We start from the raw sequence: 24,827 nt of genomic DNA, 5'->3' as shown, positions 1-24,827 counted from the left end.
CTGGGGAAGGAAAAAGGCATTGAAATCCAAGAGGCACAGAGAACTCCCTTCAGACGTAACTTGAATTGATCTTCTGCACGACATATCAGTGAAACTGGCAAATTACAAGGATAAAGAGAAAATTCTGAAAGCAGCAAGGGATAAACGTGCCCTAACATATAAAGGGAGACCTATAAGACTCGTGACGGATCTCTCTTGAAACTTGCCAGGCCAGAAAGGATTGGCAGGAGATCTTCAGTGTGATGAACAGAAAAAAATATGCAGCCGAGAATCCTTTATCCAGCAAGTCTGTCATTTAGAATAGAAGGAGAGATAAAGGTCTTCCCAAACAAACAAAAACTGAAGGAATTCATCACCACTAAACCAGCCCTACAAGAGATCCTAAGGGGGATCCTGTGAGACAAAGTACCAGAGACATCACTACAAGCATGAAACCTACAGACATCACAATGACTCTAAACTCATCTTTCTATAATAACACTGAATGTAAATGGACTAAATGCGCCAACCAAAAGACATAGGGTATCAGAATGGATAAAAAAACAAGACCCATCTATTTGCTGTCTACAAGAGACTCATTTTAGACCTGAGGACACCTTCAGATTGAAAGTGAGGGGATGGAGAACTATCTATCATGCTACTGGAAGTCAAAAGAAAGCTGGAGCAGCCATACTTATGTCAGACAAACTTGACTTTAAATTAAAGGCTGTAACAAGAGATGAAGAAGGGCATTATATAATAATTACAGGGTCTATGCATCAGGAAGAGCTAACAATTATAAATGTCTATGCGCCGAATACTGGAGCCCCCAAATATATAAAACAATTACTCATAAACATAAGCAACCTTATTGATAAGAATGTGGTAATTGCAGGGGACTTTAACACCCCACTTACAGAAATGGATAGATCGTCTAGACACACGGTCAATAAAGAAACAAGGGCCCTGAATGATACATTGGATCAGATGGACTTGACAGATATATTTAGAACTCTGCATCCCAAAGCAACAGAATATACTTTCTTCTCGAGTGCACATGGAACATTCTCCAAGATAGATCACATATTGGGTCACAAAACAGCCCTTCATAAGTATACAAGAATAGACAAAAATAAGAAAAGGTATCCAGATTGGAATAGAAAAAGTGAAACCATCTTCATTTGCAGACATGATCTTGTATAGAGAAAACCCTAAGGAATCTGAAAACGTGCCCCACAGAGTCAATGAAGTCAAAACTGCCACCAGCAAGACCCTCACTGACTCCACTCTTCTTCACAAGAATGTTAACCTTATCTTTTAGAGGCAAACAACAAAAGAGCTCGGGTAGGCTTAGACCAGTTTGAGCTTGACCAAAGCTCACATCTGCGCAGATAGACCATGGAGTGTCTGACAGTAACTTCTACCTCATTATAATCTCTGCCAAGGAGGAGTACAAACCTCATTAACAACATATGATGCATGTATAGGCAAGTTTCCTAAATATATGCAGGTGATGTTATACCTCTACATGTAATGACAAAACCTCCCTTTCTGAATATTCACTCTAACACTAAATAAAAGAAACCCATTTACCCCCACTTAGGAGTCATGGCTTTGGAAGTTATTCCCCTTGGTGATCTCATTTGCTGAAGTAAAGTTTTCTTTGTGTGACAGCTCCACCTGGTGTAGTCTCTATCTGTAACTCACCAAGGGGAGAATTCATGTTAGTTAGTTGTTAGATTACAAATCTATTAAAACATTACTAGAATAAGTAAGTGCAGCAAGTTTGCAGGAAATGAGATTTTGGTAGGTAGAATTCTGGCCTCCAAGATCTTTACCTCCTGGAGTTACACTGGTGACCATGTTACATTACATTGCAAAATGGATGATGCAGATATAATTAAAGTTACTAATTATGTGGCTTTAAAATAGGGAGATCACCCTGGGTTATTTTGGTGGACCCAATGTAATCTCAAGGGCCCTTAAAAGTAGAGGACATTTTCTGGCAGATGGAAGGACATCCGGAGGGGTTTGAAGCACAAGAACTCAAACAATCATTGCTAGCTTTCAGACAGAAAGGAACACAGAGAAAGTCTAAGAAGGAAACAATTTTTGCCAAAATCTGAATGAGTTTGGAAGAAAATTCTTTCCCAGAATCTCTAGAAAGGAATGTAGTTCTGCCAGCACCTTGATTTTGGCCTTGTTAGACCCTAATAGGAGAACCCAATTGAGCTACGTACGCTCGGACTTTTCACTGAGATAATAAAAGGTGTTGTTTTAATCCATTAATTTTGTGGAAATTTGTTACACTAGACAGAAAAGTAGTATGAGGATCTACATATAAAAATCAATTGTATTTACTAGCGATGAACAATCTGAAAATGAGAGTAACAGACCATTTACAGTAGAATTAAGAACAAAATATGTAGAAATAAATTCAACAAAAGAAATATAAGACTTGTAAATTGAAAACTAAAAACACTGTTAAATTAAAGAAGAGGTAAATAAATGGAGAGATATTCTATGTTCATGAATCAGAAGACTCATGTGATAGCATTTACAACAATGGGGCTGGGACAATTGGATATCCAAGAGAAAAAAATATGAACTCAAACACCTGTCTCACACCATGCACAAAAATTAATTCAAAATAGATCAAAGTTCTGACCATAAATGGTGGAACTTTAAAACAACTATAAGAAAACATAGAGATAAATCTTTGTGATCTTGAGTTAGGCCAAGTCCTCTTATATATGATGCAAAAAGTACAAGCAAGAAAAATTTAAATGTGATAAATATGACCTAATCAAAATTAAAAAAAATTTGTGCATCAAAGATACCATCATGAAAGTGAGAGTGGCCAAGTAAGGACCTTATGGAAATCTTTTCCTTGTAGAGAGAGAACTATTAACCTGATCAGTATTAGCAAGGATAATCAGTCAAATGTTCCAGAGATTGAACAAAGGATTACAACAGATTGAGAAGTATTTATTCAACAGCATTTATGGACAATAGGTAAGAACACTGGGAAGCCTTGGTAATGAAGCTAGGCAGTATTAGTCATATCTCCACTGCTCTGCTTTGTGGAGGAACTATTTTAGCAAGCTTGGGAGCTGAGTGACAGGCAGTTCTCCATATCTCCCAGCTCCCTGTGTTACGGACCCAGGCTGGAACGCTGGTGGAAAAACCAAACGACACTTGGAGATCTTGGTGGATCGGAGATTTATTTAACACTGGTGGGCTCAGAGGAGACCATTTCTCCAAAGATCTGAGTGCCAAATGCAAGTGGGGAGGGTAATTTATAGTCGTCAGCTTCCATATCTGTGGGGGTTTTCACGTGCGCAGCAAACAAAGGAAGAAGAACCCAGAGGAGGGGTCGCTAAGCTGGAGACTAGAGTCTGTTTTAGCCCCATCGGCCATCTTTGGCATATTTTATTCACTTCTCCAACATTCCCCCTTTTGACGCCTTTTAAAAAAACTTTTAGTAGGCATCACATTTCAGTTTTACAGGCTGGTACTATAGGAAGGCTAAGACACGTGCCGTAATTTGATGAGTAACAGTGTTTTCAATAAAACATACCATGGCATTCAGTATACCGGGGCTAATGGATACAAGTAAAATTATGAAGAGGAGGGGCCCCACCAGGGCAGGAAGCCAGGATGCCCAATCTGTGAGCAGATGGGTTCCTTAACCTTAGTTGTAACTATTCCTGACTGGTTTACGAAATAGCAACATTGCTCCCCCAGAAAGATGCATGTCCCTCCTTTTTTTGAAGTGAGGAGGTGAAGGGCTTGCCAATTTTGGAGGGTCACTGCCACCAGAGAGTTTATTTGGTTTTGTAAGGTTACCAGAGAATCTTCCACCCGTTCCAAGTCTTCATTTATCTCTTGAGATAGTCTATGGTATAGTCCTATGGATGAACCTATGCCCCCTATTCCAGTTCCTATTCCTGTCGCAATTCCTGCTCCTATCAGAACAGGTAGCAGGATTGCTTGTTTAGCCCGGGACTTGGGGCTAAAGGCTGTTAGGAGCTGATCTTCAGGGTATTCGGATATCTCTGGGGTTAGGAAGATGGAATAACATATCTGATATCTGAGTCCAGTTGGCCTCTAAGCATCAGTAGGCCAAATTAGAACACAGATAGAACACCCCAGGGGTTGAACATAGGGTTGTATTCCTCTTTAAGGTTATATTTCTTCTGCATAGAGAGGTACCGTTCATACCTTCAGGGACTGTACAGATTAGATTGTTGGCATTTGTGAGATGGACCCCAGTGGCCAGGGGTCCAATTAAGACAGGTGTTGGTTTTCAGATTTTCAGGAGCTTCCCAGGTCAAAGGGATGGGAGTGGCTAAGTAAGCCCTCCAGCTGAGGGGCAAGCACATCCAGCAGGTTTGGGTGTGATTAACTATTTTATGGAGGACTTGTAGAGTAGTGTTGGCCCAACACTGGAGTGGGAAATTGGTAAGCATCTGATTGAGGGCTCAAAGGTTCAAACCTTGGTAGGCTGCCGGGGTAGTGGTCACCTTTATGGCTTGTATTACCCTATCTTGGGTATCCTTTATAACTTTTTGAAGGGCCCTGTCTTGCACCCCTCCCCTGTCCGAGATCCCCCATTGAGGAAGTTAAGTGTAGCAAACTCACTCCCCACTCTGGAGGCCCTTGTTGTGACATGGGTTCCTGACATTTTGGGTTATCTCTACAGTCCAATACTGTAACAATACCCGGTCCTTGGGGCACCGGGTGACTGACAGAGAGTGGGTGTTTTTACCTTGAGGCAATCTTTGTGGAGGGAGGTGAAGGCGCTGAATGCCCTTGACCCTCTTATTGTCATATAACAATCCTGGGGGCAAAGTGGGTAGTGGCAGTTGAGAGGGTGAGAGAGGTTATCATAATATACAGGCAATACATAATAATCCTCTCATCCAGAGGAGGTATATGAGGCCCAGCATGCATCTTTTGTCCCATCTCCAGCTTGTTGGTGCAGTCTCTATCAGCCCAACAGTATGGGCTGGCAGATACCAGTAAGGGGCAAGGGCTGGCAGAGTTGCATCCAAACCTCTGGGCTATGTTCACGCGTTGATTCCTTAAGCTTCTGCCGTGGACAGGCCAGCCAGCTTCTGGGGTGTGGCTGGAGCAGGGCTGGAGGTCTCAGGGGCCAGTTTCCCTTTTGAGGGTCAGTTTAAGCAGGTTGACTGGATCTGGATCACTTTGCCAGGTTGTGGGCTCTTCTGAGTTGGCCTTCTTAACTCTGGAGTGATGGACCCATGGGGTGATAACCTGAAACTTTAAGGGCTGTAGGAGTTGTTAGAATAGCAGTATGAGGCCCAGTCCACCGTGGTCTAAGAGGTTCCCTCTTCCAATCTTTGACTCACACAGAGTCTCCTGGCTGAAAGGGGTGAACGGGGGTCCCTAAGGAAATTGGGGCCCTCTCTATGGTGTATCTCTATAACTTATTAGGACTTCAGCCCCCAAGGTCTGGAGCTGTTCTCTTATTCCCTTGTCTCCAATCTGGTGTAGGTCTCCTGGGAGTTTTCCTAAACATGGGGGTGGGGGTCGCCCATATAATAACTCAAAAGGGGAGAATCCTAGTGCCCCAGGCATGCATTGGGCATGCAGGAGGGCCAGCGGTAGTAAATCTGGCCATGGGAGATTAGTCTCTTGGTGGAACTTAGCCAGGGTTTCCTTGAGGGTGAAATTCATCTGCTCTACTTTCCCTAAGCTCTGTGGTCGGTAAGCAGAGTGCAGTTTCCAGGTAATGTTGAGGGACTTTGTCAGGGTTTGTATAATGTCTGCCACAAATGTAGGTCCATTATCACTGTGTATGGTTAAGGGTAGACCAAACCGAGGCACAATCTCCCGTAGAAGAGCTTTGGCCACCTTGCAACTTCTTTCCGTTCTGGTCGGGAATGCTTCGACCCATCCCGAATATGTGCAGATTATTACAAGAAGGTACCTAAACCCTTTATTTGGTTGTATGTTGGTAAAGTTCACCTCTAAGTCTTCAAAAGGTGCAGCCCCATCCTATGTGTGCTGGCTGGGGGCCGTGAGGCAGACCAAGCATTGTTTTTTACACGTTACACATTGTTCACTGACAGCTCGGCATAATGTGGGCAACTGGCTGATACAGTAGTTCTTTTTGAAGAGGGCCTCTAGTGCAGTTTTTTCTAGGTGCATGAGTTGGTGATATTCCTTCACTAGATGTTTTCTCATAGATGATGTGACAAAGATGTGTTCATTTGGCATGACCCACCATACCTCTTTGCTTAGTGTGCCCCCTTCTGTCGAGGCCCAACTTCTTTCTTCCTTTGTGTACAGGGGCAGGGAGGCTTCCCTCTGGGGTGCAAGAGTCATAGTGTAGGTAGGAACTTCACCTAGCTCACCACAGGTGGCCGCTCTGGCTGTTTTGTTGGCCAGGCAATTTCCTTGAGTTATGGGGTCATCTCCTTTCTGATGTCCCTTACAGTGTAGCATAGCTACCTTGTCTGGCAGCCATACGGCCTCAAGAAGCTTTAGTATTTCTTCCTTGGTTTTGATAGTTTTCCCTACAGCAGTAAGGAGACCTCTTTCTTTATAAATGGCCCCGTGTATATACACAGTAGCGAAGGCATACCAGGAATCAGTGTAGATGTTAACTCGTTTACCTTTGCTAAGGATGAGGGCTCATTGTGCCGACCATCCTTCTGGCAAGGCCTTGGCTTCCAGAACTTTGGTGGTTGTGGTTACCACATATCCTGCTCTTCAGTTGCCCTCTTGTAAATAGCTGCTCCCATCGCTGAACAGGGTGATCTCCAGGCTTAATAGCCTGGTTTTAGAGGTCTGGGCGGCTGGCGTAGACTTCATCCACTACTTCGGAATGGTCATGGTCAGGTTCTCCCTCCTCCATGGGAAGGAAGGTGGCCGGGTTTAGTGTTCTTACTGTTTCGAGAATGACCACTGGATTTTCACAGAGAAGGCCTTGGTATTGTGTCAGCAGAGAATTGGAGAGGAAACAATATCCTTGGGTGCTCATGAGGGACATGACCGCGTGTGGGACCTTAACATTTAAGTGTTTGTCCCAATGTGAGTTTGTCTGCCTCCTTGATGAGCAGACTGTGGCTGCCAGCGTTCTGAGGCACAGTGGCCATCCTGTAGCCACAGGATCAAGTTTTTTTGACAGGTGGGACACTGGCTATTGCCAAGGCCCCATACTCTGAGTGAGCACTCCAAGGGCTATTTTGTCCTTTTCATGTACAAAGAGGTTAAAGGGCCTTTCTATGTCTGGCAAACCCAGGGCTGGGGCTCATCCCAGAGCCAGATTTATTTCTGTGAAAGTGGCCCCTGCCTCCTCAGTCTATGCAAGGGGTTCCCGGTCTGGCCCTCCCAACAGGTCATAGAGGGCCTCGCTATGGCTGAAAATCCGGGAATCCAAATGGGACAGAACCCTGCAGCCCCTAAAAATTCACGGAAGCCTTGTTTTGTTTGGGGCTGTGGCAGTGTGGTGATAACTTTCTTCCTTTCCAGTCCTAGTTCTCTTTTTCCTTTTGTGAGGAGGAAGCCTAAGTATCGGACCTGCTGCTGACAAATCTGTGGCTTTTTCCAAGAGGCCCTGTACCCCGAGTAGGATAGGAGCTGCAGGAGGGCCTTGGTACCTTTCATATAGTCTTCTTGGGTGTCACTGGCAAGGATGAGGTCATCTACATATTGGAGGGCACACCCTGTGGTTTCCCTCGTAATGTCAGCGAGGTCTGCAGCTAGTGTTTCCCCAAAAAGAGTGGGTGAGTTCTTGAAACCTTGGGGAAGTCGTGTCCAGGTCAGCTGCATCTAGTGCCCTGTAACAGGCTCAGTCCATTCAAAGGCAAACAATGGTTGACTTTGAGGAGCCAGGTGGAGGCAGAAGAAAGCGTCCTTTAGGTCAAGGCATGTAAACCATCTGGCTGACCCTGGAATTTGGCTGAGGAGAGTATACAGGTTTGGAACCACTGGGTGTAAGGAAACAGTCACTTTGTTAATGGCCCTCAAATCCTGTACTGGTTGGTATCCTCCTCCTGGCTTCTTGACTGGCAAGAGTGGGGTATTCCAAGCCGATTGGTACTCAATTAGAATACCTGCTTCTCTGAGCTTGGTCAGGTGCTCTTGTATACCCATTCTAGCCTCAAGTGGAAGGGGGTACTGCCTTTGTCTCTGAGGTTGGGCTTCAGGGATCAGGTCAACAACGATGGGGGCCCAACTCCAAGCTAGTCCAGGTGGGTTATCTTCAGCCCACACGGAGGGGAATGTAAGCCTGGATTCTGAGGGGCTATAGGGTAAGGCCTGGGCACAGAATAGTCTCCATTCTTCTTCCCTTGGCAGGGTAATCACCAAGACCAGGGTTTCCTTCTGCCTTGGGTTTAATTGGAGGCTAGTGTGTCCAGTGGGTTCAAAAGTTATCTGGGCCCCAAGTTTGGAGAGCAGATCCCGGCCCAGGAGAGGAATTGGCCAGTCAGGTAAGTAGAGGAACTCATGGCAGTCCTTGTGACCCCCAAGTTCACATTGTTGAGCTGGACAGAAGGGCTGCTGCACCGCCCATGTCCCAGTAGCCCCAAGTATGGTTGCTGTCTTCTGGCTTAAGGGCGCCACTGGGGAAGTAACAACGGAGTATTCAGCCCCAGTGTCAACCATGAAAGTTATTGCTCAGCTCCCTACCTTCATTTCGACTGTGGGCTCATGGGGGCCAAGAGAGAAAGGGCCTGGTCCCCCTCAGTCCGATTGTACCCCGGCCAGACCAACGAGGTTCTCGCCTGGAGGTTCCTCCCGATTTCGGCTGGGTTTTGAGGGCCCCTTCCAATTCGGACATTCATTTTTCCAGTGTTCCTACTCTTTGCAGTATAGACATTGGTCCCTTGCTAAGGGGGCTCTGGGCTTCCCCCGTTTTGGTGGTTGGAGTCTTCCCGTCTTCTCGGCGTCTGTTTCTTTTAGTGCTGCTGTGAGAAGGGTGGTCTTCTTTCTCAGTCTTCTCTCTGCCTCTCTTTTGGCTGCGACTTCTCTGTTCATGAAAACTTTATTGGCGACCTCTATCAGCTGAGTGATATTCATCCCGGCAAAGCCCTCCAACTTCTGGAGTTTTCTTCTGATATCTAGCCTGTGCCACAAAAGAGGTGTTTACCATCTGTTGACTTTCTGGTGCCTCGGGGTCAAACTGGGTGTATACTCGGTATGCTTCACATAATTTTTCATAGTAGTCTCCGGGAGACTCCCCAGGGTGCGGAGTGACTGACAGTATTTTAGTCACGTCCATGGGCTTTTTGGCTCCAGCTCAGACACCCTGAAGGAGGGCTTCCTGGTATCATTGGATGTGGGCCTGTCTTTCTTCTGTGGTGAAATCCCATGTTGGGAATTCTACAGGTGCAGCAGCTTGAGCCCAGACAGCAGGGCCATTGATCCCTGGAGGTGTGTGATCTTCTAGGTACTGTCATGTTTCTCTCATTCCTCTTCTTTCTTCTGTATTAAACAGAGTAGGGAGTAACTGTTGACAATCTTCCCAAGTGGGTCGGTGGGTCTGGAAGAGGGACTCCATCAAGTCGACCATTGCTTGTGGCTTTTCAGAGTATGATAGAGTGTTGTGTTTTCAATTGAGGAGGTTGGTTGTAGAGAAAGGTTGATAATACATCATGGAATGGCTGGGCTGGACTGTTCCATCCTCATTCTGCCTTTCAGGCTCCTTCGTCTCCCTTACAGACATTTGTAGAGCATTAGGTCTGGGTCTGGGGCGCAGTCTGGTGGCTGGCCCCTGTTGGGGAGGGTTCTCTGGGCCGAGAGGGGCGGGGATATGGGCAGCGCCCAGCGGCAGTGGCAGTGGCGACTGTGGCTGCCGCGGCCGCCAGAGGAGAGACAGATGGGGGAGGAGTTTCAAGCTCAGGGGGAGCGGGGAGGAGGTTGGCGAGTCATAAGAAGGCAGAAAGACAAAATCTTCTCCGTGTCTCCTGTCAATATTAGAGGAGCTGTGGGTCGCTTCTTTGGCTCCCTGGGTGAGCCTCCGGATAAAGTGACTAAAACCTTTGCCTGGCTCTGTTTGGTAACGATGAATCACACCCAAGGCAGGGTATTTCGGGCAATTTCAAGCCAGGAGTAGATGTATGGAAATTGATCAGGGTGACCTGGATTCCCAGTGACTATGAGCCAAACCCACTGCACTATTTGAGCATCTAATGTCCCTTCTGGGGGCCATCTTACATTGACTATGGGCCATTCTAGTTCACAAGAGGTCCTTAACTTCCTGGGCATCATTTTCACCCCGCAATCACCTGAAAATCCCTTTTTAAAATTTTTGAGCATGACCTCTAAAATCATAGGCTTACTCTGTTTTGATCCCACTATTCATTTCTTTCTCGTGTTCGGTATCGCAAAGACAGACAAAGAGAGGGTATCCCCTTGGATGAGAGGACAATCAGATATTCCTCTGGTCACGTTCCCAAGGGAAACTTTAGGTGAGGTTTGGCCGTAGCAGACTCAGCTTTGTGACTTGTGATCGGAATCTGATCCGATACTACTCTAGACCTTACACTCTCACCATGACACAGGAGAGCCCAGACTTCATAGACTTTTGGGGACCTTAAGGATACCCGTCTGTGGAGCCACAAACTCCAACTCAACTGGCAAGCCTGGCCGAGCCACACATTCACACACACAAACACACACACACACACACACACACACACACACACACCAGAGTCTATTACATTCCCTCCCGGAAGATTTTCTACCTGTGAGACCTATTAAGGCCTCCGGGGATTGATCAGGTCCTCCTTCCACCCTTTTGGGTGGGCCTAACTTCTTTGGGGCCCTGGCCTTACAGGTTCCGACGTCGGGTCCAGGTCCTCACCTACCAGGTCTCTTTGAGTCTAGCGGGAACAACGGAGCGGGGCCGGCCCGAGGCAACCGAGAAGGAGACTGCCAAAATTTAGGCAGGGCGCATGCCTTCTCCCTTGCGATCTCTTGCTCCGTCACCGCCTCGCCGTTCTGCCAAGACGGTGGCAACAATGGGCCAGCGTGGTTGGGTTTCCTGGTCAGGGAACCAGGTATGTTACAGATCCAGGCTGGAAGGCTGGTGGAAAAACCAAGCAGCACTCAGAGATCTTGGTGGATCGGAGACTTATTTAACATCGGCGGGCTCAGAGGAGACCGTTTCTCCAAAGATCTGAGCGCCGAATGCAAGTGGGGAGGGTAATTTATAGTTGTCAGCTTCCATATCTGTGGGGGTTTTTCGCGCGCGCAGCAAAGGAAGAAGAACCCGGAGGAGGGGTCTCTAAGCTAGAGACCCGAGTCTGTTTTTAGCCCCATCAGCCATCTTTGGTGTACTTTATTTACTTCTCCAACACCTGGAGTGGAACTGTTTTCCTGGGTAAGTTTGGCATGGTGAAAATAGGCAAATCCCATTTTTCCACAACTCTGTGTTACAGAAAGTCTGCATCATGTGGGTTGTGGTAGCAGGGCACCACCCACTTCTCTACCCCCAACTTCTGCAAAATAGGCAAAACAACTGGTAAAAAGTTCAATTCCCCTTTCTGGCACATATCTGAATTGTGGGAAAGCTGACATACTTGGCTTGACAACTGAGTAGCAGTTCCCATCTTCCCAGCTTCCTAGGGCAGAAATATTCTGGGTAGATTTGATAGATGGTGAATATTACCAGACGTCACCTTTCCTGGCTCTGGGCAAAAAAAAAAAAAAAAAAAAAAATCCACAGCTAACATCATACCAAATAATACGAAATCATAAATCATAAAATTATACCAAAGACTGAAAGCTTTTCCTCTAAGACAGGAAAAAGACAACGATGCCTACATTTGCCATGTCTATTCAGTATACTACTAGAAATTCTAGACAGGTCAATTATACAAGAAAAACAGTAAAAGGCATCTAAATTGGAAAGGAAGAAGTAAAATTATCTCTGTTTGCAGGTGATATTATCTTATATGTAAAAAACCCAAAAGAATGTATACAAAATCTGTTAGAGCTAACAAATTCAGCAACATTTCAGGATTCAAAATTCAGTTGCATTCTATACAATAGTAAATAATTCAAAAAAGAAATTAAGAAAATAATTATGTTTACAATAGCACCAAAAAGAGTAAAATACTTAATAAACAATAGACTTAAGCAAAGAAGTGAAAGACTTGTACACAGAAAACTACAAAACATTGTTAAAAGAATTTAAAGACCTAAGTAAATGTAAAGACATTCTGTGTCCATGGATTACGAAACTTAGTATTGCCAAGATGACAATATTATCCAAAATGATCTACAGATTCAATGTAATCCTTATCAGAATCCCAGTGACTTTTTTGTAGATATAGAAAAACCCATCCTAAAATTCATATGGAATCAAGAGACCATTATTAGGCAACAATTAAAAATGAAGAACAAATATGAAGGACTCACATTTCCTGATTTCATAATTTATTACAAAGTAATGGCAACCAAAAAAAAAATATGGTACTGGAATAAAGACAGATATAGAGACCAATGGAGCCCAGAAATAAATCTCCGAACATATATGGTCAACTATTTTTTTACAAGAGTGCTAACTATTCAATGGGGAAAAAGAATAGTCTTCAATAAATGCTACAAGGAAAACTATATATCCACATGCAAAAGTATTAAGTTTGACTCTAAACTTACACAATATATAAAAATTAACTCAAAATGAATCAAAGAACCAAACATAAGAGTAAAAACTATAAAAGTCTGTGAAGAAAACATAGGAGACCATTTTCATGACATTGGATTTTGCAATATTTTCTTGGATATGACACTGAAAGGACAGGCAAAAAGGAAATAGTTTAACTGGACTTCATCAAAATTTTCATCTTTTATGCATCAAATGACACTATCAAGAGAGTGAAAAGATAATGTACAGAATGGGAGAACATATTTCCAAATCACACATCTGATAAGGGATTAATAAGCAGAATATATAAAAACTCCCACAACTCAACAATAAACAACTTAAGTTGCAAAATGAGCAAAGTACTTAATATTAGAAATGGCCAATAGCAAATGTAAAAATGCTCAAAACTAGCCATTATAGAAATACAAATCAAAACCACAGTAAGACACTACTTCATGCATATTAGAGTGGCTATTAGCAATAAAATAGAAAGTAGCAAATGTTGGTGAGGACCTGCAGAAATTGGAATCCTTGTGCATTACTGATGGGAATGTAAAATGGTGTAGCTCCAATGGAAAATTTTGGCAGTTTCTCAAAAAGCTAAACAATTATCAGCAATTCTACTCCTAGGTATACTTCCAAAAGAATTGAAAGCATGGACTTGAACAGATATTTGTATGGCAATGTCGAAAATGCAGTACTATTTACAATAGACAAAGGTGAAAAGAATTCAGGCATCCATCAAATGATGAGTGGAGTAACAATGTGGAATATATATAATAATATACTGTTATTCATCCATAAAAAGGAATGAAGTTCTTTTTTAAAAAAAGTTTATTTTGAAAGAGCTCACATGCAAGTGGCAGAAGGGCAGAGAGTGAGGGAGAGAGTCAGTCCCAAGCAGGCTCCATGTTGTCTGACACAGGGCTCCATCTCATGAACCATGAGATCATAACCTGCATGGGATCAAGAGTCAGACACTCAACCGACTCAGCCACCCAGGTGCCCCAAAGGAATGAAGTTCTTAAACATTCTATGACATGGGTGAACCTTGAAGACATTATGCTAAGTGAAATAAACTAAGTGAAATAATACCAGAACAAATATGGAATCATTTTATTTATATGGGGTATCTAGGCTAGGCAAATGTGTAGACACAGAAAATAGATTAGAGGTTACCAGGGTCTACAGGGAAGGCGAATGAGGAATTATTATCTAATGGTTACAGAGTTTCTGAAAGAGTAATGAAAAAGATTTGAATATAGGTAATGGTAATGGTTATATAACACTCTGAATGTAATTAATGTTACTGAATGGTTAAAAACACTTAAAATGGAGGCACCTGGGTGGCTCAGTCAGTTAAGCATCTGACTCTTGATTTTGGTTCAGGTTATGAACTCACAGTCGTGAGATTGAGCCTTGCATTGGGATCTGTGTTGGGTGTGAAGCCTACTTAAGATTCTCTATCTCCATCTCCCCCTCCCCCCTACTCCCTCCCCAAATGCTTAAAATGGTAAATTTTATGTTATATGTATTTTACTACTATAAAAATTTTTCAGAAAAATCCAGCGAACACATTAGAAACCAAGAAAGGATGTCATTAGCTGACCAAAATATAAGGAATTTCTTTATGATAGATGACCCTACCCTCAAATGAAAAAACAGAACTTTAAAAAATTATAGACTGCAGACATCTTGTTAAGAAGGTGTAGGAGCCTGAAAAAGAAGCAGAGATGAATTTGAAGTAACTTACTTTATTTATTTATTTATTTATTTATTTATTTATTTATTTTTAAATGTTTATTAGTTATTTTTGAGAGTGAGACAGAGTGCAAACAGGAGAGGGGTAGAGAGAGAGGGAGACACAGAATCCAAAGCAGGTGCCAGGCTCTGAGCTGTCAGCAAAGCCCGATGTGGGGCTCGAACTCACAAGCTGTGAGATCATGACCCGAGCTGAAGTTGGAGGCTTAACTGACTGAGTTACTCAGATGACCCAAAGTAACTTTATTTTTTAAATGTTTTCATTTATTTATTTTGAGAGAGAGAAAGAGAGAGAGAGAGCGTGCACATATAGGAGAGGGGCATAGAGAGAGGGAGAGACAGAATCCCAAACAGTCTCCATGCTGTCAGTGCAGAGCCTGATGTAGGGCTCGATCTCACAAATGGTAAGATCATGACTTGAGCCAACATTAAGAGTTGGATTCTTAATGAACTGAGCCACCCAGGTGACCCTGAAGTAACTTTATATGTGTGCAGCAAGGAGGATATATGGACCAAAAATGGAATAAAGATTCTCACATAAAGGAATAAAATATGCCATGCTATGACCATAAATTAAAAAACTGAAATTATGTCAATGGCTCATTAAGTGAAGACTACAAGGAGATATAAATTATTAAAAAGAATCAAATGGAATGCTGGAGTTGGGGAGTACAAAACTGAAATGAACAATTCAGTAAAAGAACACAAAGTAGATGTGAGCTAGAATAATCAGTGAACCCGAAGAAAGATCAAAAGGTAATATGCAATCTCAAAAGCAAAAAAAAAACAAAACAAAAAACAAAAAAAAAAACCAGAATAAAGGAAAATGAAAACAGCCTCAGAGAAATGTTAGACATCATTAAGGGCACCAACATACATACACTGGGAGTACCAGAAAAAGACAAGAGCAAAACAGAAGAAATAAATGAAATAATGGTGAAAACCTCTAAATTCAATGAAAAATGTTTATCTACACACCTAGGAAGCTCAAGAAGTCCAACCAGGAAAAAAACCACAAGGAGATCCATAGCAGATACATAACAGTATAATGTTGAAAGCCACAGAAAAATAGACAATCATGAAAGCAGTGAGACTGATTGATTGCTCTCACTGAGAGTACTTATTGACTGATTACTTCAAGGAAACTACAATAAGATAAATAGCTGACTTCTGATTAGAAACAATGTAGGGTAGAAGTCAGTAGGATAACAAATCAAAAGTGATGAAAGAAAAAAAAGACTGTTAACCAAGAATCTCATATGCATCAAAATTAACTTAAAAAAATGAAGGTAATCCATTTAGGCATGTAAAGAGCTTGGAAGTTGTCTCTCCTGCCCACATATGAAGAAGAAAAAAAGACCCAGAACAACCTGAAAACCAACTCCTTACAGATTCATCATAGAAGTGAGGTCATAAGACATATTAGTGCCTCCAAGACTGGGCAGAGATACAAATGAATACATATAAGCACAATTTACCGGAGTAGAAACCCAGGAGGGGAAAACTCTGGGAACCAGGACTAGGGTAGCAGGACCTGAACTTGACGAATTTCTGGAAGCTCAGTGGGGACAAGTTTGAGAGTTAAAAATTCCAAAGGGCTCCAGTCCCAGGGAAAACTCACACTTTTGAGTTTTATTACAAGGAGCCCTATCAGGTTCTCACAGTGATTGGAGAAAACTCCTCTCATCCTTCTAGGAAGGAAAGGGAAAAAACAGATACTTTTAAATATGCCCAGAACATTCTGTTCTTAAAGCCTGCTCTTAAGAGAAACTATTGTGCTAGAGCCTAACCAATCTCGGGGAAGGGAAATATACAACACCAGCACCCTCTAGCCTTCCTGTCCCACCTAAAAGGAAAAACAAAACAAAACAAAACAAATTGAGAAGCACTTGTGAAGGACACAGCTCAGGGCACAGGGTTGCTAAAGAACTCAGGCCAAATCATAGTACTACAGAACACTTCCCATCCTCCAACACCTTACCACTACATCAATAAGGCTTCTTACAATATGGGAATACAACTGAAAGAATTGCATGTCAGACAATATCCAAAATAAATAAATCATGTGGATAAAAGTACACCATAGGGAATATAGTTAATAATATTGTAATAATTGTGTATGATGACAGATGGTAATTATACTTTTATACTTACTGTGGTAAGCACTGTGCAATGTAGAGAACTGTTGAATCACTATGCTGTACACTTGAAATTAATATAATACTGTACACCAACTATACTTCAAAAAATAAAGAATAAAAACAAGCAAAAAAATGAAGATAATTTACTTATGGTCCCCTACACCAGGCAATTTGTTAAATAAATTATGTTAGATTAAAAAAACAAAAAAGAAATCTCTAGGGAAATCTAAAAACAGGCCAGACAAAAACAAGGACACTGGGGAAAGTTTAGCCTCCAACACTGACAGCTATAGCAAATAGTAAGTAAAGCCAAATGCCTAGCCTGACAACATAAAATCTTATTTAAAGGCCTATTTACCTCAGTTTCTTTCATCTATGTGTAGCTTTCAAACAAAAAGTAGAAATCATACTACAAGAAATAGCAAACATCAGAACCAGACTCAGAAATGGCAGAGATGTTGAAATTATCAGACTGGGACTATTAATCAAATAAAACTAATATGGATATCCTCATGAACATAGATGCAAAAATCCTGAATAGGACATAACAAATACAACAATGTATATACCACAATAAGTGGGATTTATACAAAACTAGTCCAACATTTGAGAATCAATTAACGTAATTCATCACATCAACAGGCTAAAAAAAGAAAAATCACATGGTCATATCAATAGATGCAGAAAAAGCATTTGACAAAATCCAACACCCATTCATTTCCTGTAAACTAGGAACAGAGGAACTTCCTGAAGAACATCTTACTAAAAAACTACAGCTAATATCATCCTTAATGGTAAGAAACTCAAAGCTTTCCTGTTAAGATCAGAAGAGCAAGGCAAGGATATTTCTTTCTTCTCACCATTGCTTTTTGACATCATGAGGTCCTACCTAATGTACTAAGACAAGAAAAGGAAATAAAAGGTATATCCACTGAGAAAGAAGAAATAAAACTGTCTTACTTCATAGATGACATGATTGCATAAGTAGAAAATCCCAAAGAATAAACAACAAAACCCCTGAAACTAATAAGAGATTATGGCAAGGTTGCAGGATACGATGTTAATATGCCAAAGTAATTTGCTTTCTTATATGAGCAAAGAACAAATGGAATTTGAGATGAAAAATATAACACCATTTAGTGTCCAGAAAGCTGAAATACCCAGGCATAAATCTAATAAGATTGTCAAAATCTATATGAAGAAAACTACAAAACTCTGATAAAAGAAATCAAAGAATACCTAAATGATTGAGATAATCCATGAATTTGGGTACAAAGACTCAATGTTGTCAAGGTGTCATTGTTTACAAACTTGATCTACAGATACAAAACAATTCCATTCAAAGTTCCAGCAAGTTATTTTGTGGATACTGACAAATTCTAAAATATTTATGGATATGCATAAGACCCAGAATAGCCAAAACAATACTGAAGGTGAACAAAGTCAGAGGACTGACACCACCCAATCTTAAGACTTACTGTAAAGATGCAATATTCTAGACAGTTTTGAATTGGCCAAAGAATATAAAACAGAATAGGGAGCACAGAAATAGACCCACACAAATAAAGTCATCTGATCTTTGACATATGATCAAAGCAATTTAATGTGAAAAGAGTAGTCTTTTTAACAAATCATGCTACGTGTACCCCAATGTTTATAGCAGCGCTTTCAACAATAGCCAAATTATGGAAAGAGCCTAAATGTCCATCAACTGATGAATTGACAAAGAAGATGTGGTTTATATATAAAATGGAATACTACTTGGCAATGAGAAGAATGAAATCATGCCATTTGCAGCAATGTGGATGGAACTGGAAGGTATGCTGAGTGAAATAAATCAGTCAGAGAAGGACAGATATCATATGCTTTCACTCATATATGGATCTTGAGAAACTTAATGGAAGACCATGGGGGAAGGGAAGGGGGAAAAATATTTACAGAGAGGGAGGGAGGCAAACCACAAGAGACTCTTAAATACAGAGAACAAACAGAGGGTGGATGGGGGGTGGGGGAGAAGGAAAATGAGTGATGGGCATTGAGGAGGACATTTGTTGGGATGAGCGCTGGGTGTTGTATGTAAGCCAATTCGACAATAAATTATATTCATAAAAAAGGAAAAAATAAATTATGCTAGAACTAGACACCTATATGCAAAAATATGAATCTAGAGACAGACTTAGGCTTTTCACAAAAATTACTCAATGTGGATCACAGACCTAAATGTAAAATCCAAAATTATAAAACTCCTAGAAGATAATATGAGAAAAATCTAAGTGACCTTGGCTTTGGTAATGGATTCTTAGATACAACCCAAAGCACAAGGAATAAAAGAAAAAACCTGATAAGCTGGATTCCATTAAAATTAAAAACTTCTACTCTGCAAAAGATGTTATTAAGAAAATGAAAAGCTAAGACACACACTGGAAGAAAATATTTTTTTATTTAAAAAAATTGTTTTAATGTTTATTTATTTCTGAGGCAGAGAGAGACAGAGCATGAGTGGGGGAGGGGCAGAGAGAGAGAGGGAGACATAGAATCAAAAGCAGGCTCCAGGCTCTGAGCTGTCAGCACAGAGCCCGACACGGGGCTCGAACTCACAAACCATGAGATCATGACCTGAGCTGATGTTGGTCGCTCAGCCAACTGAGCCACCCAGGCGCCCCTAGAAGAAAATATTTTCAAAACAAATATCCGATAAAGGACTGGTACCCAAAATATATAAATAGTGCTTAAAACTCCACAATAATACAAAAACCCAATTAAGAAATGGGACTATGTATGAACAGAAAAATCTCCAGAGAAGATGTATAGATGACAAATCAATACATAGAAAGATGCTCAGTATCATATAACCTTAGAGAATTGCAAATTAAAAAAAAACAGTGATACCACTACACACTTCTTAGAATGGTCAAAATTCAAAATATTGACAACACCAGCTGTTGACAGGAATATGGAGCAACACAAAGTCTTATTCACTGATGGTGGGGAATATAAAATAGTATAGCCACTTTAGAAGAGAATTTGGCAGTTTCTTATAAAATTAAACATAATCTTACTATATGATCCAGAAATTATACTCCTTGTTGTTTTTTTTTTACCTAAATTACTTGAAGTTTCCTGACACAAAACCTGTACATGGAATGTTTGTAGCAGCCTAATTTATAATTGCCAAACCTTGAATACAATGAAGACATCCTTCAATAGGTGAAGGGGTAAACTGTAGTGCAACAAAACAACAGAATATTATTTAGCACAAAAAGGGCCTATCAAGCCACAAAAAGACATGGAGAAACCTTAAATGCATATGCTAAGTGAATGAAGCCAATCTGAAAAGACTACATCTTGTAGGATTTAAACTATATGACATTCTGGAAAAGGCAAAATTATGGAAACAGGTTAAAGTTCAGGGATTCCTTGGGATTTTGGGGTGGGAGAGAGAAATGAATAGGTACCTTTTTCAAGCAGTGAAATTATTATTCTGTGATACTGTAACAATGGATACAGGTCATTATAAATTTGTCAAAATTCATAGAATGTACAACACAGAGTGAACTCTAATATAAACCATGAATTTTAGTTAATAACAATGTGTCAATATTGGCCTCATCAGTTTTAACAATTGTACCTCAATAGTGCAAGATGTTACTAATAGGGTAAGTTGGGGGTTGGGTGAGGAGGGTATATGGGAACTCTGTACCTTTGTCTTAAATTTTTTCTGTAAACCTAAAATTGCTCAAAAATAGTAAGTTAATTAAAATATTATATATTAAAAAGTGAAGATGAAATAGATATTTGTAGATAAATACAGACAACATTTGTTCCCTGCAGACCCAGTGTACAAGAAATATTATGGGAAATTATTCAGGCTGAAATCAAGGGACACCAGATATTAATTTGAGTCTATAACACACATAAAAAAGGAAAATTCCAAGAAGCTCAAAGAATTCCGAGCAGAATAAACTCAAAGAGATCCATTCTGAAAGAAATTATAATCAAACTCGAAGGCCAAAAACAAGGAGGGAAATCTTAAAAGCAGCAAGAGAGAAGTGACTTGCTATATTCAAGGGATCCCCACTAAGATTAACTGCTGTTTTCACATCAGAAACCATGAGGTCGCAAAGCAGTGGGATGGTGTATTTAAAGTGCTAGAAGAAAATCTGTAATCCAAGAATTCTAGATTTGGCAAAACTATCCTTCAAAAAAAAAAAAAAGGGAGAAATTAAGACATTCCCAGATAAATAAGCCCTAAGGGAGTTCATTCCTACTAGAATTGTCTGTAAGAAATGCTAAGGAGAGTCCTTCAGGTTGAAATAAAAGAACTTTAGACAATAACTCAAGTCATATGAGGACATAACACCAGTAAAAGTAACTGCATAAATAAATGTAAAAGACAATATTTTTGTGTTTTTGTTTTGGAACTCCTCTTTTATTCCTATGTGATTTAAAAAATGCATAAAATAATAATTATAAATCTATGTTAATGGACACACAAATATATAAGATATAATTTGTGATAATAACATATGGGGAGGAGGGCCTGGGTGGCTCAGCTGGTTAAGTGCCCGACTGTTTTGGCTCAGGTCATGATCTCATGGTTTGTGAGTTTGAGCCCGGTATCTGGCTCCATGCAGAGCCTGGTTGGCATTCTTTCTCTCTCCCTCTCCTTCTGCCCCTCCCCTGCTTGTGCGCACGCTCTCTCTCTCTCTCTCTCTCAGAATAAATAAATAAACTTAAAAAAAAAACATATGTGGAGGTATGGATATGCATAGAAGCAGAATTTGTGTATTACCAAAGCTAAGGTAACAGTAATTCAAACCAGTATAAGTTTATGATGTTAATTATAATCTGCAAGGTAACAACTAAGAAAATAACTAATATATATATATATATATATATATATATATATATATATATATATATATAAAGAAAATGAGAAGGTACATGGTACATTACAAACATTAATTAAATATAAAATAAGGAAATAATGGAGTAACTGAGTAAAAATATGTATGATATATGGAAAACAAATAGCAAAATGGCAGAAGTCCTTCCTTATCTGTTATGGACTGAACTATTTTCCCCAATTCATACATTGAAGTCACAACTGCCAGTACCTCAGAATGGGAGTATATTTGGATACAGGGTTTTTGAAGAGGTAATTAAGTTGAAATGAGATAATCAAGGTGAGCTGTAATCCACTATGACTGATCACTTCTGATAAGGACACAGACATGTTAAGAGGGAAGACCAGATGAAGACTCAGAAAATGGCCATCTACAAACGAAGGAGAGATACTTTAGAAAAAAAAAACAAACAAAAAACAAAAACAACCTCTCCCAACACGCTGATCTCAGATTTACGGCCTCTAGAACTGTGAGAAAATAAATTTGTTGTCTAAGGCACCTAGTCTGTGGTACTTTAAGGTAGTCCTAGCAAACTAATATTACCATTAATCACTTTAAATGTAAATAGACTGAACTCTCAATTAAAAGGTAGAGATTTGCAGAATGAATTTAAAAACATAATCCATCTATATCCTGTCTACATAAGAATCCATTTATATTCAAAGACCAAAATAGTTTGAAAGTGAGAGGATAGAAAAAGCTACTCCATGTAAACAGTAACAAAAACAACAACAATAAAAAGAGCTGAGGTGGCTATAATATCAGACAAAATAGATTTTAAGTAAAAAAAAGTGTTACAAGAGAAAAAAGATGGACCGTATATGTTTAACTATGCTCAGGCTGCTATAACAAAATACCATAGACTCAATGGCTTAAACAGCAGAAATCTATTTCTCACAATTCTAATGGATGGGAAATCTTAGATCAGAGGGCTAGCACAGTTGAGTTCAGGGGAGAGCCTTCTTCCTTGGTTTCCTTGGCCACTGGCTTGCAGACAGCTGCCTTACTGCTGTGACCTTTCACTGTGGAGAAAGTGCAAGCACTGGTTTTTTCTTTCTTTTTTTTAATATTTATTTTTGCAGGGGAGAGAGAGAGAGAGAGAGCATGAGTGGGGGACAGGCAGAGAGAGGGAGACACAGAATCTGAAACGGGCTCAAGGCTCTGAGCTGTCAGCACAAAGCCCGACATGGGGCTTGAACTCAATAACCGTGAGATCACGACCTGAGCCGAAGTCAGACACTTAACCGACTGAGCCACCCAGGCGCTGCAAGCTCTGGTTTTTTCTTATAAGGGCACTAATTCCACCATGAGAATCACACCCTCACGACTCCATCTAAACCTAATTACCTCTCAAAGACCAATATACCATCCACCTCCAAATATCATCAGGTTAGGCGGGAGAGCTTCAACATATAAATTTCAAAAGAAATACAAGGCTTGTACAACACTATCAACCAACTATACCTAACAGATATATATGGAACACTCTGTTCCACAACAATATAATATAAATTCTTCTCAGGTGTACATGGAGTATTCTCCAGAATGGGCCATATATTATGCCACTAAACAAGTCACAATAAATTTAAAAAGAGTAAAGTCATACAAAGTATGAAATTGTAAGAGAAGGAAAACAACATCATATTCATGTTGCAAGACTGAGAGAACAGTCCCTTTCATCTGAACAACCCTTTAAACTTAGCAAATATTATAGCAAAAAAAGGTAACATTTAAAAAGTAATTTCAAATTTAAACATGGTGGCATGAATAGGCCTATTGATTATAATATCACAGTTGTTTCAGTGCTAAATGTAAGAATGGGTAAATGAAAACCTTCAGTTCATATACCATTCAGTCATAGTATCCTATCAGAGCCAAAAGTGACTAGGAAGAACTCAGGACACCCTAATGTGTATTTCTTTTCTTTCATCTAATTTACTAGAAAATATATCCACGAAGTATACTGGCTGAAAAAAATATGTTCATTAAGGTAGACAGTTTACAAAGTTCTTTTCTTGGAAACATTTTTTAAGTTTATTTATTTATTTTGAGAGAGACAAAGAGTGCGAACAGGGGAGGGACAGAAAGAGAGGAAGAATCCCAAATAGACTCTGCACAATTAGCACAGGGCCCGATGTGGGGCTCAAACTCACAAAACTGTAAGATCATGACCTGAGTTGAAATCAAGAGTTGGATGCTTAACTGACTGGGCCATCCAGGTGGCCTTTTTCTTGGGAACATTTTACAATCAGTTTACAAAGCAACCTTGTGACATAGGGCAATGTAACTACATTATTTCCATTTTATTTTGTGGATAAACACAGACATGACTTTCATAAAGCTAGATACCCCATTAGAGTTGGCTAGAGCAGGATGGCAAACTAGCCCACAAAATCTGGCCTGCTGCAAGTTTTTGTAAATAAAGTTTTACTGGAATACAGCAATGCTCACTCATTTACATATTGCTTATAGCTGCTTTCATATGAAAACTGGAGAGCTGGGTAATTGCAACAGAGACTTCTGGCCCACAAAGCCTAAAATATTTACTATTTGGTCCTTTAAGAAAATGTTTGCCAACCCCTGCTAAAGAATTAAAACTCAGTGGGCTATTTATTATACCACTTATCCTAATGTTTCTTGTCCCAGCAATAGGAAATATGACCTAGGAAACATGATGTAGTCAAGAAAATACAGTGTTACAAGAGACAGAAACCAAACAGAAAAAAATATTTTTCTGGGTGTGCCATTTACTATGTGACACTGAGAAAGTCACTACATCTCTCTGGATCTGCTTCCACACCTGTAAAATAAGGGATTTGGCAAATGAATGCTAATCATCTTTACAATTAAACTATTAGAGTCTATACAACTTAGTTTACAGATCAGGAATCAGTAGTGAAAGCATAAAAGTTCTTAAATTATTGTATTTTATTTTTAAAAATTTCTCCCTGTGGACACAAAAGCAGTGGGCACCTTAAATTTCTTTATCATCACACTATCTTAAAATTAAGTAATATTATCCCAATTTTGCAGGTAAGGAAACTGAGGCTCTAGAAAGGGCAGTATCTTGCACAAGGTTACCAACACATGTGCAGTGTTTTTTCTAGTGTGTTAACAACACAGCATGTACAAAATCAAAGGCTGTAACTATAAACTGTAGAGAGCAAGGCAGATAATATAAATGCTAGGTGGTTCTGTGGTGAATTGGAGACCTCATGCCCTATTTAAAGGCAGAAACCAACACTCAGCTAGGGCCAACTGCTGAAATATAGGCATGTGGGTCCAATTGGTCAGATCTTTAGATCTTAAAAAAAGAGGCTGGCTATCTCAAATTTTATTTTAATTTTTTTAATGTTTATTTTTTTATTTTTGAAAGAGAGAGAGAGGGTAAGAGAGAGAGAGAGAAAGAGA

At 40.3% G+C, this 24,827-nt stretch overlaps 1 protein-coding gene across 1 annotated transcript in view; it reads right to left on the bottom strand.

Annotated features, from left to right (window-relative positions):
- CHIC1 (cysteine rich hydrophobic domain 1) overlaps window positions 1-24,827 on the bottom strand; it is a 62,235-nt gene that overhangs the window by 5,590 nt on the left and 31,818 nt on the right. The gene's annotated exons all lie outside the window — the stretch shown is intronic.

Source organism: Panthera tigris, chromosome X (genome assembly GCF_018350195.1).
Source record: "Panthera tigris isolate Pti1 chromosome X, P.tigris_Pti1_mat1.1, whole genome shotgun sequence".
Taxonomy (NCBI): Eukaryota; Metazoa; Chordata; class Mammalia; order Carnivora; family Felidae; genus Panthera; species Panthera tigris.
Note: the sequence above shows the minus strand (reverse complement) of the source record. Positions and strands in the feature narration are given on the sequence as shown.